At 52.9% G+C, this 12,068-nt stretch overlaps 1 pseudogene; it reads right to left on the minus strand.

Moving 5' to 3' along the window:
* Positions 1-548: 548 nt before the first annotated feature.
* LOC110197170 (sorting nexin-4 pseudogene) lies at positions 549-1,771 on the minus strand (annotated as a pseudogene).
* Between the last annotated feature and the right edge of the window lie 10,297 nt (positions 1,772-12,068).

A 12,068-nucleotide genomic window follows, 5' to 3' on the forward strand; every position in this document is an offset into this window, starting at 1 on the left:
GACCCTAACTCTGAAGAGCTCGAGAAAGGACGGCAAGCCCAACAGAGAGGGGTAGGACAGTGCTGGAGGAAGTCAGCTGCCCAGACATCTGCTCGCACGTTCTCCCTTCCTCCGTCTGTCTCTGTCTCTGTTTCCACGTCTCTGGCTCTCCTCTCCCTCCACCAAAAAGCAGAACAGCTGATCATTACTTGGCTTGATTTAGTGATCACTGCCATCCCCCACACTCTCATCCTCTGTTTTCCTTTTCAGAGTCAAATTTCTAGACAGGGTCATCTCCATTCATCGCCTCCACCGTGTTTGTAGACTACATTTTCTCTTTTAAGCGTATGTTTTATTTTTCAGCTTCCTTTCCCCCTTGAAGGCCAGAAGTGTTTTGCTTTTGTTTTTCTTGACACCTAGGAAGCTGCTCTGACCATAGGAAGTGCTTAATAAACATTTCCTTCATGAAACTGATGAGTTTTCTGTACACCAATTGTAGACCACTTCCCCATTTCCTCCTCATTGGAGCCGTTTCTCTTTTAGCCTTCAGAATCTGATTCTCTTAAAAGAACCTCCTTTAAATCATGGTTCTTTTGCTCTTTGAAGCATTCAGTATCTGCCCAAGCAGCTTCACAAATTCTCTGCCTTGAAGATTTTTAGACTTCAGTTCTTCTTCTCTTTCATTTGTTTGTTCCTCTAGCACCTTTATTCTGGCTTCTCTTGGCTCTGGAGTTTCTTACTGAACAGCTTACTAGTCATTCCTTTCAGGGAGAATGTCCTCACAGTCCCTGCTGCGAGCTCTTCACGCTGTTGCTCTTTGGATGCCAGATCCTGAGTTGCCCTTTCCAACTCATTAGTCATGTTTCCTACAAATCTCTCTCAATGCTTTTGCATAGAAAAGGTATTCCTTCAGCTGATTAACATAATGCTCCTCCTCTCCCAACATATCATCAATAGAAGCTGCATATACACCCGCATGATGTCCTGCACTCTGTCGCCCATCTCCTCTTTCTTTTTCTGTGGCACTCCATTTGCTGAAAACTCTGCTATAATTTCCGTGAACTTTGTAGACACCATAGAGTCGGTCTGCCACTCCTGCTCTGATTCAAAGAGGCTGTGACATGACAGACTGTAGTTCATCACTGTGGCATTCTAGCTTGGTAAATCTCTTGTCTGGGTTTTTCACCTGGAATCTGCCTTTAGCTGGAACCCTGTTTCATTCACTGTCTCCTTCCGGTTATTTTCCTGTGTTAAAAACAGATAGAAGATTCTGTCTTCAGAAAGGACAGAAGTTGAAGCCACTTCTAAAAAAAAGTTTTACGAACCAATTCTTCATCTTTCCACAAAATCAGGATTCATGTTGTCTGCAGAGCATTTATACCAAACATATTCTGCCCTCTTTTCAGGCAGAGGTGGGACAACGATATGTGTATAGTAAACTAGCAAACGGTTTCTCAATAATTCAATTCACTATACCATCTCCAAAGAGAGTCTGTAAGGACACTCTGGCCATCACTTGGTTGAACTGATCTGGTCTCAATGAGGTAAGCTGTGTAAGTTTCTTGTCTGTTCCTGGCATTTCTCCCAGTCCTTTTTCCTGCTTCTGAAACAGTAATTTCAATTTCCTTTGACAAAAACTACTTTCTGTCAACGTGGCATCCCCAGAGCCTGAGAGGTGGCCCTTGGCCTCGCGTTGAATCCGGCTCCTTCTTCATCCCTGGCTGCCAGCGTCCAGGCCCCCCAGGGGCTTGGCCAGAAGCCCCAGCGGCTGCTCCAGTGCTCCCTGCTCCATGGTGACTGGCTCAGCTCACCCAGTGCACGTGCCCAGAATCTGATTCTCAAGAGCTACTCATCGGGGCAGCTAGGTGGCACAGTGGATAGAGCATCAGCCCTGAAGTCAGGAGGACCTGAGTTCAAATCCAGCCTCAGACCGAATACTTGACACTTACTAGCTGTGTGAACCTGGTCAAGTCATTTAACCCCAATTGCCAAGACAAGAAAGAGAAAGAAAAGAAAGAGAAAGAAAGAAAGAAAGAAAGAAGAAAGAAGAAAGAAAGAAAGAAAGAAAGAAAGAAAGAAAGAAAGAAAGAAAGAAAGAAAGAAAGAAGGAAAGATTGCCACAGCCTCTGAAATTAATCCCATTTCCATGCGAGGGGCTCTTACTCTCCACACTGGCCTTAGTCAGGCTCCTCATCTGTGAGGCTGCCCCACCCCCATGCCTGAAATCCCTTCCCTCCTCCTCCCCTCTGAGATTCCGTCCAGGCTCAGCCGCCAGCTTCCTTCTCCCTGGGCCATTCCTGGCCTCCCTGCCCTCCTCTCTCCTAAACGACCCACTGTCTGTTTCAGATACACCTACCTCGGAAGTATTGGGGCCTGGCAGGCCCTGGTCTACTTGGCTTTTGCAGTACCGGGACCTCACACAGGGCCTGGGACATGGGAGGTATTTCATAAATTCAATGACTGATGCTTTGCCATTCTTCTGGGCTCTCTGAGCTGGTGGGTGACCTCTGAATGCCTGGGTCTGTGCCGCTTGACTCAGCAGGGTCCTGATCTCTTCTGTGATGGAGGATCAAGCCCATCGGAACCCCGGCTCCTCCAAAGAGCCCAGACTGGGGTGAAGGTCCTTTTACATCCAGGGTGCCCCCACTCTCCCCTTTGGGCCCCAGTTCTCCTGGCCCATGAGCCATACTTTGGGCAGTGAAGGCCAGTAGCTCTCAGCCAGCCCACCTGCCAGGCTGGCTGCGTGAGCATTGATTGTGGTCACACTGAGTAGCTCCCGGCTGTGAGGTCCCTGGAGAGGCCACCTGTGAAGAGATGCTCTGTACTGCTCAGGCAGAGATGAAAGGAGGGACAGCCCCATCCCAAGGGTTCAAGCATCTGTCACTGCACCTGGTCCCTGCCCTAACCTTGACTCAAGGCTTCCCGAGCCAGTGATGCCAGGGAGCCACAAGCCCCCATGAGTCCAGGATCCCTTTGCTATGCCCAGCCGCCCCTGGTGCCAAGCAAGGAGCTGCTTTACAGGCAGACGCACAAACTGTGGGTGGCAGCCTGGCATTTAAGCCCAGGAAAAACCTCCTTCCTGAGATGAAAGAAGCCCGGCGATATCATCACCTCTCCTCCTAGAAGGCGAGCCCCTAGTCAAAGATGAGACAACATCAGCCCACCTCAGTCCTCTGTCCACTGCCCCCTGCCAGGAGGAGCTAGGAGGGAGGGAGCTGGGCTGCCAGGTCTGCTGGCACCCGAAGGCCCCGCACTGATGTTATTATTATTATCATTATTATTATTATTATTATTATTATTATTATTATTATTTATTTTGCTCTTTTGGTGAGGTGAGGGGGGTTAAGTGACTTGCCCAGGGTCACACAGCTAGTAAGTGTTAAGTGTCTGAGGCTGGATTTGAACTCAGGTCCTCCCAAATGCCCCCTACACTGACGTTCTTGGAGGCTCCGGGCACATCCCAACTGAAGAGTGCTGAGGCTTCGCCCATCGCTGGACCCCATTCTTCCCTCCTCCGGCCGTTTCCATCCCAGCCTAGAACCAGGTGGATCAAGGCCATGTTGGCTGTCCATCCTCACCCAGTGACAAGAAGCCCCCAGAAGCCGACCTGTGGGAAACAGGCCACGGGCTCCGTGTTGAGAGGTGAGAAGACAGGGCTGGGGAAGGCAGTGGCTGCTTGGAGGGGAAGAGACCCCAGACCCCCGGCATAGCCCCCTCATGCACAGAGGAGGAAACACGGTCTCACAGCAAAACAACAGCCAAAATCGGAACCCGGGGCTGCTCCCTGCAAATCCACAGCTGATGAGCCCCTCCAATCTGAACCCAAACCCTCTAACCCACGCGTGAAGGAGAAAGCAGGAGAGGGATTCTCAGTAACACTGGAACCGGCCCGACCTCGTGAAGTCGGGGCTCTCTGCGCCTGCGACCTCGGGGAACTCAAAGCAGGGCCCAGCACATGAGGCTGGCGGGCAGCTGATGCTGGACTTGGGGTCAGGAAGTCCTGAGTTCAAATCCTGCCTCAAACAGATACTACAAGTGTGACTCTAAGCAGGTCACTTAACATCAATCAGTTTGTAAAAAGCCTGCAAGATGGGATAATAATGGTACCTACCTAACTGTAAAGTTATTGCAAGGACCACATTAGACACTGCGTGGAAGGTGTTTTGCAAAGCTCAAAACACTATCTCAAAGCTAGTTATTATAATAAGTATTATTATTGGTGTTATTACTGTTAAAGCTTCAACAGGGACAGACAAAACAGAACCCAGGGGGGCAGCTAGGTGGCCCAGTGGATAGAGCACTGGCCCTGGAGTCAGGAGGACCTGAGTTCAAATCCAGCCTCAGACACATAACACTCACTAGCTGTGTGACCCTGGGCAAGTCACTTAACTCCAGTTGCCTCATCAAAACAAAACAAAAAACAAATCAGAACCCAAACCCAAAGAAAGCCTCGTGTCTCCCTGGCCTCCTGGGAGCCCCACTCTAGGGTCACGGCTGCTCAATAGAATGTTCCTCCCATGCTTGAGTGGGAGGGTCTCAGCCCCAGTGCCATGCAGCCACCTCTGACAAGGGCCAAGGGTCACACTGAGAAGCGCAGCTCGGCCAGTGTGCCCACCAGGGCCCTCTGCCTCCTGACCCCAATCAGGGAATTTTCCATGTCTCAGTCAGTCCTTCCCTTTCCCACCCTCGACCGCCAGCCGGGGCTTCAGTTAACAAGTAGGCTGACTTGCGGCTTTGAATCAGCAGAAAGCTTTCCTGGGCGGACCAGCCTCTCCTGTTTCCGAGCTCAGCCTACCTGCCACCAGCACTGATTTTTCTTTTCTCTTCCCCGACCAGGTGTATTGGCTCCTGGGTCAGGGCTGTCCTTTCAGAGCCCAGCAGAGAGGGCCGTGGACCCCGCTTCAAATCCCAGCTCCACCACCAGCCCCTAGGGGCCTTCCTAAGTTTCCCTTCTGCCCAATAGGGAAAGCTCCCGGCTCTACAAGGATGACCCTGCAAGACAGGACCCTCCCATTAGAAGGTGAGATCATGGAGGGTGGGGGCCGTGGCTTTGCCAGTCTGCATCTCATCTACCTCGCACAGTGCCAGGCACAAGGCAGGCATCTCATCAAGGCTTCCTGATGGATCGATTGATTGCTGGTGTTCTCTTCTCAGGCAGTGGCAGCTGGCCAGACCTGCCGGCGCCCTCACAGGGACCTGGGCGGAGGAGGAAGATGCCAGCAGCCACACCAGCGAGAAACAGTGCAGGCTTTGCCAGATGTCTGCACTTTCTCATCCGGGCTCCACCACGAGCAAAGAGAGATGCCGGGGGAAGGAGGTACTGCCGATCAGGAGGATGGCTTCCTATAATGCTAGAGTCAGCAGGATCTGAGTTCAAATCCAGACTCAGACACTTACTAGCTGTGTGACTCTGGGCAAGTCACTCAACCTGTGCCTGCCTCAGTTTCCTCATCTGTAAAATGGAGGAAATAGCAGCATCCCCAGAACGAGCACCGCCCAGTGGTTTTCCTCAAAGAGGAGAGGCCACAAAGATCCATCATCTCCATCAGTGCCAGGGGTGAGCCTCGCTCAGCCTCCCGACGACATCTGTCCTCTCGTCAGTCGAGCCTTCCCAGCAAAGGATTTGGGGCAGCCCGGGAGTCTGGGAGCCTTTCACTGGACGTAGAGTGGGGTGGAGGAAGGCAGTAATAGTGAAGCTGTTAGTAACTGCTGACCTTGACAGGGCCCTTTGACTTCCGCAGAGCCCTTAACAGTCATGAGGTCCTTGATCCTCACAACCCTTCCAGGTGGGCACTGCTGTTATCCCCATTTTACAGAGGAGGAAACTGAGGCAAGTGTCAGCTAGCTAGGAAATGTCTTAGGCTGGATTTGAACTCAGGTCTTTCTGACTCCAGGTCCAGCGCTCTTGCACAGTGCCAGCCTCTAGAGGGAGGGAGGGAGGAACGCGGGATAAAGGGGCGGATAGAAACGGACGAGCAAAAAGGTCTTTCTGATGTGCTTGCTGTGAACTGGCCATACAAACACAGGAAGCAAGACCATCCTGGCACTCTACTGAGGGAAGACGGGGACTGGGAGCCAGGAAGGAGCGTTCTGAAGAGGAAAGCCAGCTGGGAAGGAGGCCGGAGGAACAAGGCGATCAGCTGAGATCGCCTGGCCAGGAAGGGTGATGGGCGCCAGGCAGCACGGCGGGGAGGCAGAAATGATGTGCCCGCCTGCAACCAGGCAGGGTGAGGGGCCCAAATACAGGATGGAGGGCAGAATGGAGAGAAGAGGGAGGGAGGGAGGGAGGGAGGGAGGAAGGGAAGGAGGGAGGGAGGGAGGGAGGAAGGGAAGGAGGGATGGAGGGCTGAGTGGAGGGAGGGAGGGAGGAAAGAAGGGAGGGAGGGAGGGCTGAGTGGAGGGAGGGAGGGGTAAATGTCAGGTGGACAACTTGCTCTTTGTTCACCAAGAATTAATTAAGGCCCTGATGTGTTCATTTGGGGCTGGGGGTACCAAAGTCAGCCCACCCTTACAAGCCGTGCCCTCAGTAACTGACAGTGTAACCCCAGAAGCTGAGGATGGAAGCTGGTAACTCAAATAGAGGAGGAGATCAGTGAAAGGGGATGGTCTGGCCGAGGGCCTAAAGAAATTGATGGAGGGAAAGCCCTTTCCCTGGGTGGGGGCTCAGGAGGCTACTGCCAGGAAATGTCCTGCAAGGAAGAGAGGGCAGCTCCCTTACATCTCGGGGATTCCCAGAGTTCCATGAGTCGGGGTGGCCAGAGACAGATGGTAGGCTCAAAGACTCTGACCGGGCACCCAGGTGCCTGCTCCTTCTTAGTGGTAGAACCTGGTCCCCTCCCCTGCAGCCCCCACCCCACCCCCTGAGGTTCTCACATATCCAACGCATTCTAAGTCAGCCAGCCCTCAGACCCTTTTCCGGGTTGGCCCTGTGTCCACTGCCTCTCTAAGGAAAACCCATGTGTGCGGGCAGCTCGGGTTGCTAAGGTTAGAACCCCAAGACTCAAATGCTGCTGGGGAATTCCCCCACCTCTCAGCTGCCCAGCCTGGATGTCTCTCTACAGAAGAACAAACAGGACAGAGGCAGCAGCCACCCTCAGACTCACAAGGCTGCCAGAAGGACTATTTGTCTTTGAGATTTGTGGGTGTTTCCAGAAATCCCCCCCCGGGGAGGCAAGGGTGTGTAAGGGATGGGAGAGACCAGGATGCTCCTTAATCCTGGCACAGTGTGGTGGGCGTGCCCTCACGGGGACCAGATGGCCAGGGCAGCCCCTCATCTCAGAGCAAGAGCCAGAGGCCCAAGGGGCAGCCCAGCCCAAACCCAGACCCCCTGCTTCAGTCAAGCAAGGCCTCAAGGCTCTGGTGGTTCTGGTCAAACCCACTAGTCTTTCCTGGGCCAGGCCTTATAGGGAGGCAGTTTGCAAGGGGTCAGCAAAGAGCCAGAAGGAAGAGCCCTAAGAGGCCAGAGAAAGCCTGGACCACAGACCTAGAGTGGACCATCTAATCCAATAATCCCCCTCCTAGGCCCATCCTCTGACTCCACAAATTCCACCTCAAGCCTTGTATCCCCTGGGGCCTGAGGCTGCCTCCACAGAACATTAGTGCTGAAAGAGACCTCTGAGCACCAGGACAGGGGACAGACCAGGCAATCAGAATCAGGGAGACCTGGGTTCAAAATCAGCCTCTGACACCTATCTGTGTGACCATCGAGTTTCCTCTCATGCAAAATGGGGATAATTATAGCCACTGTACCTGCTATTATAGGCTATTATGAGGCAGAGAGAGACAGAGACACAGAAAGAAATAAAGAAAGATAGACACAGAGTCACAGAGACACCAAAAGTCAGAGAGACATAGAATCACAGAGACACAGAGAGACAGAGACACCGAAAGGCAGAGAGACACAGAGAGACAGAGACAGAGACACCAAAAGGCAGAGAGACACAGAGAGAGAGACAGAGACACCGAAAGGCAGAGAGACACAGAGACACAGAGAGACAGAGAGACAGAGACACCGAAAGGCAGAGAGAGGGTTTTTACCTAGGTGTGGCTGCTGTGAGTGCTCCAGCTTCTTGGAGCCACAGGGGAGATGAAAGGCGGACACCAAAGGCTAACGAGCAGCTCTGGAAAGGACTCGGCAGCCCTCACCCCAGAGGGACTGGTCCTCCCTGAACACCCTATACACCCTGTGGAGACACACACACGCACATGCACACACACACTTATCTCTTGGAGCACGGGCGGTCCTAATGTGAGGAGGAGAACATGCTAAGAGACAAGGAGGCTTCTGTTGGCCACAGCACTGGGGCTGAGCCTTAAAGGATAACAGGCTTCTAGGATGCAGAGGTGAGGAGGAAGAGTCTCACAGACATGGGCCAAGAGACAGCAAACAGTGAGCAAGCCAGCCTGGCTCGAACACAGAGCCCATGGTGTGGAGGAACATGACTAGGATCAGGGAGGTGTCCCAACTGGAGTCTTACCTTCTGCAAGGAGCTTCTCCTGAGAGCTCTGAATTCTAACACCATCCCTGAGCTTCATAATGCTGAGGAAGGAAGGAAGGAAGGAAGGAAGGAAGGAAGAGGAAGGAAGGAAGGAAGGAAGGAAGGAAGGAAGGAAGGGAGGGAGGGAGGGAAGGAGGAAGGAGGGAGGGAGGAAAGAAGGAGAGGAGGGAGGGAGGGAGGAAGGGAAGAAGGAAGGAAGGAAGGAAGGAAGGAAGGAAGGAAGGAAGGAAGGAAGGAGGAAGGGAGGGAGGGAGGAAGGAAGGAAGGGAGGAAGGGAAGAAGGGAGGAAGGGAGGGAGGGAGGGAGGAGAGAAGGAAGGGAAGGAAGGGAAGGAGGAAGGAGAGAAGGAAGGAAGGAGGGAGGGAGGGAGGAAGGACAGTTTCTTTTCACTCCAATCCTCCTTTCAGCTGTCAGTAGGATCTTCCTAAAGCCTGGCTCTAACCACATCACTCTTCTGCTCAAAAACCTTCCATGGCTCCCCAGTACTCCTAGAATAAAGTCTCACATTTTCCATTTAGTGTTTAAGGTCTTCCACAGTTATTTTTACCTCTCTCCTCCTCAGCCACACTGGCTTTCTGTGTGTCTCCTCTCTGTCAAGGTTCCCCCTCTCTCTTTCACTTCTCCAAATTCTCCTCATCTTTCAATGTTGACCTCAAGCCACGCCTCCTCCAGGAAGCCTCCCACGACCATGCTGTCCCCAAGAGATCTCTAGGCACCGGGAACTTTTAGTCCTGCTCTGGGCCACACTGGGTTACCCTGCTTATCAGGAACTCTGTGAGGCCAGAGACCAGATTGTTCATTGTTGTACCCCACCTAGTGGGACTCCTGAAATCATGAAATATCTGATTCTTAAGCTCAGAGTAGATGAAATAATTGAGTTGCCACTCAAATCTGAAAAGGGAAAAAAAAAAAAAGGTGAGGAACTTGAAGACATCAAAAATCTATACTTCACCCGAATCCCCAGAAGTCAATTGAGAAGCATTTTATGAAGTGCCTACTGTGTGCCAGGCACCGAGCTGACCTCTGGGAACACAAAGAAAAGTATGTCTAGACCATCCCTGCCCATGGAAAACACCGGGTACAAAGAAGACAGAGACAGGATCAGTCTGAGACAAGCCAGAAAGCAGAAGGTTGCGTCTGGGTGTTTGTCATGCCTTCCCCACCTGACATCCACCTGGCTTAGGCCTTGCCATTCAACAGAGGCACCTAAGGATTATCCACACTCGGTTTTTACATTCGATTGATCTGCTGGTTCTCTTTGAAGTCTGAGTCTACCATGGTGTTTGCAGCGCTGGACCTCAGCCCTCACATGTGCCCACAACTTGCCTCTATCTGTGCACATGCATCGTGTCTCTCCCTTCCAGTATCAGCTTCTGGAGGTCTGGGCCTGTTCCTAGCTTTTTCTGTATATCCCCAGCACCCAGCACAGCACCTTCAAAAAAGAGAACAGAACTTTGGCTCCTGGCAAAATGCCAGAACATGTTATCAGAGGGATGGTTAATGAGAACACAGAAACAAAAGCAGCGCTCCTGAAGAGCCAGCTGGGCTTCCTCAAGAACAAGCCGTTCCATTCTAAGGTAATTTCCAGAGGGATCAGGAGAGACTTCAGACAGACCATCCCAACTTTAGCACTGTGTTTGATAGTGTCTCTCACGTCATTGCTGTGGAGAAAAAGGCAAAGAAATGCATTCTGGTTGATAGCACAATTGAGGCCTGATGAAATCGCTGAGCCTGAGGAGCAGACATTATCGGTGTGATGTAAACAAGGGAGGAAGTCTCTGGTGGAGAGCTTCAGGGATCTGGACCTTCTCCTTCGGTGGCCAACATTTGGAGATGTAGGCCAAGATGGCCTCTGCATCACATTTTCAGATGATACAGAGCTGGGAGGAATAACAGATACAATGGAGGACAGTGCCAGGACCCCAAAACATCTTAGCACTCTGGAATGTAAAATGTGATGGGAATTAATGTGAAGTTTTACACCTGGGTTCAAAAAATCAGCTTCCAAGTACAAGATATTTATCACTTCCAAGTCTATGGCCCTGTAAGATGGGGGCAGGGTGAGGATGGGCAGTTTCACCTCTGCTATACCCGAGGGTCTTAGTGGGCTATAGGTCCAATCTCAGTCTTCAGGCCCAAAGCTAACTGGATCTTCAGCTGTCTTCTCAGAGGGATGGTGTCCAGAACTAGGAAGGTGAGAGTGTAGCTCCTGGGGTCTGCTTACATCTGGAGGATGAGGCTCATTCCTGGGTACCCCAGAATAAGAAGGCTACTGAGGAACTGGAGAGTGTCCAGAGGAGGACAGCCAGGAGTCCAGGCACACTTAGCCTGGGGGATGGGGACAATGGGCTTTGTTCTCAAGTATCTGAAGGGCTTGGCCTGGAAAGCAAAAACTGAAGCCGTGGGTGGAAGTTCCAGAAAGGCCAATTTAGACTCAGTGCCAGTTTAAGCCTCCCTAATGGAGCGAGCTGTCCCAGAGCAGGCCGCGTAGCTGCTGGACATGCCGAGCTGCCCCTCTGGAGGCCACCCTAACCCTAACCTGTCAGGTAGCCCAAGTGGGAGCTGGACAAGAGCCCCCAAGGTCCCTTCGGACTCTGAACTTCAGTCTCACCACAGGCCTGAGAGGAGACCACACTTGCCTCGGGGGCCCCAGCCCCTCCCCCCCCTCACCCCTACACACAGCTTCAGCTGTATTTTTATTGCCAGAAGGAACCCTCGAGGTCAAAGAGGCAGAGGGTCACAGATCTGTTGCTAGAAGGGAACTGTCTCATCCAAACCCCTCACTTTACAAGTGAGGAAACTGAGGCCCAGGGTAAGTGAAGCAGCCCGGGTCCCCCAAGGCATCCGTGGCGGGTCTGAGGTTCAATCTCAGGCCCTGAGGCTCTGAGCCCAATGACCTGTCCACTGCTCCAAGTGGCCTCCAAAGTCCGGGAGGGGCCCAGGGTTAAGTGAATGAAGCGCTATGAGGCGGCCAGGGGCAGGCGAATCAGAGGAAATGAGATGTTCCAGCTCAGGGACGCAGAAGAGCCGGACCCCGATGGCAGTCTCTCGCCAAGGCTTGCACAAAGGCAGCACCATGAGGGGCGTTCATTGGGAGAGATTCTGTCCAGCTTCTCAAATAAACTCGCAGCGCCGGCCCCCAGGCTGGAGACTTCCTGTCACCAGGCACTGCCTGGCTCGGTGGGAATCTGACCCCTTGGCCATGAGCCGGACGCCATCTCTGAGCCGGCTTCTCCACCCTAGGAAGCCCAGGAAGGGGCAGGAGAGCCGTGGCCCAGCAACGCCATATGGGACCCGCGCCACCCTGGCTAAGTCACTTCCCTCTGGACCTCAGTTTCCTCATCTGGAGAAGAGCATCGGGTTAGTCGGCCTCTGGGGCCCCTCCCGGGTCTAAATCTAGGGTCTTGCCCGGGGAAGGATGCGGGGCCGTCTCTGCCGGCGTGAGCTTCTATCTCCCACTGCTCAGGCCTCACCTCCAGGCTCCAGTGGGAGGGGGAGAGAAGAGGCTGTACCTCCCGTCTGCCCACACCTCCCACGTTCCCGCGGAAGGAGGAAGAAGAACCCCAGGACCAGGCGCTCCCTGGCTGACTT

This window comes from Phascolarctos cinereus, unplaced genomic scaffold (genome assembly GCF_003287225.1).
Source record: "Phascolarctos cinereus isolate Bilbo 61053 unplaced genomic scaffold, phaCin_HiC Scaffold_9;HRSCAF=440, whole genome shotgun sequence".
NCBI lineage: Eukaryota > Metazoa > Chordata > Mammalia > Diprotodontia > Phascolarctidae > Phascolarctos > Phascolarctos cinereus.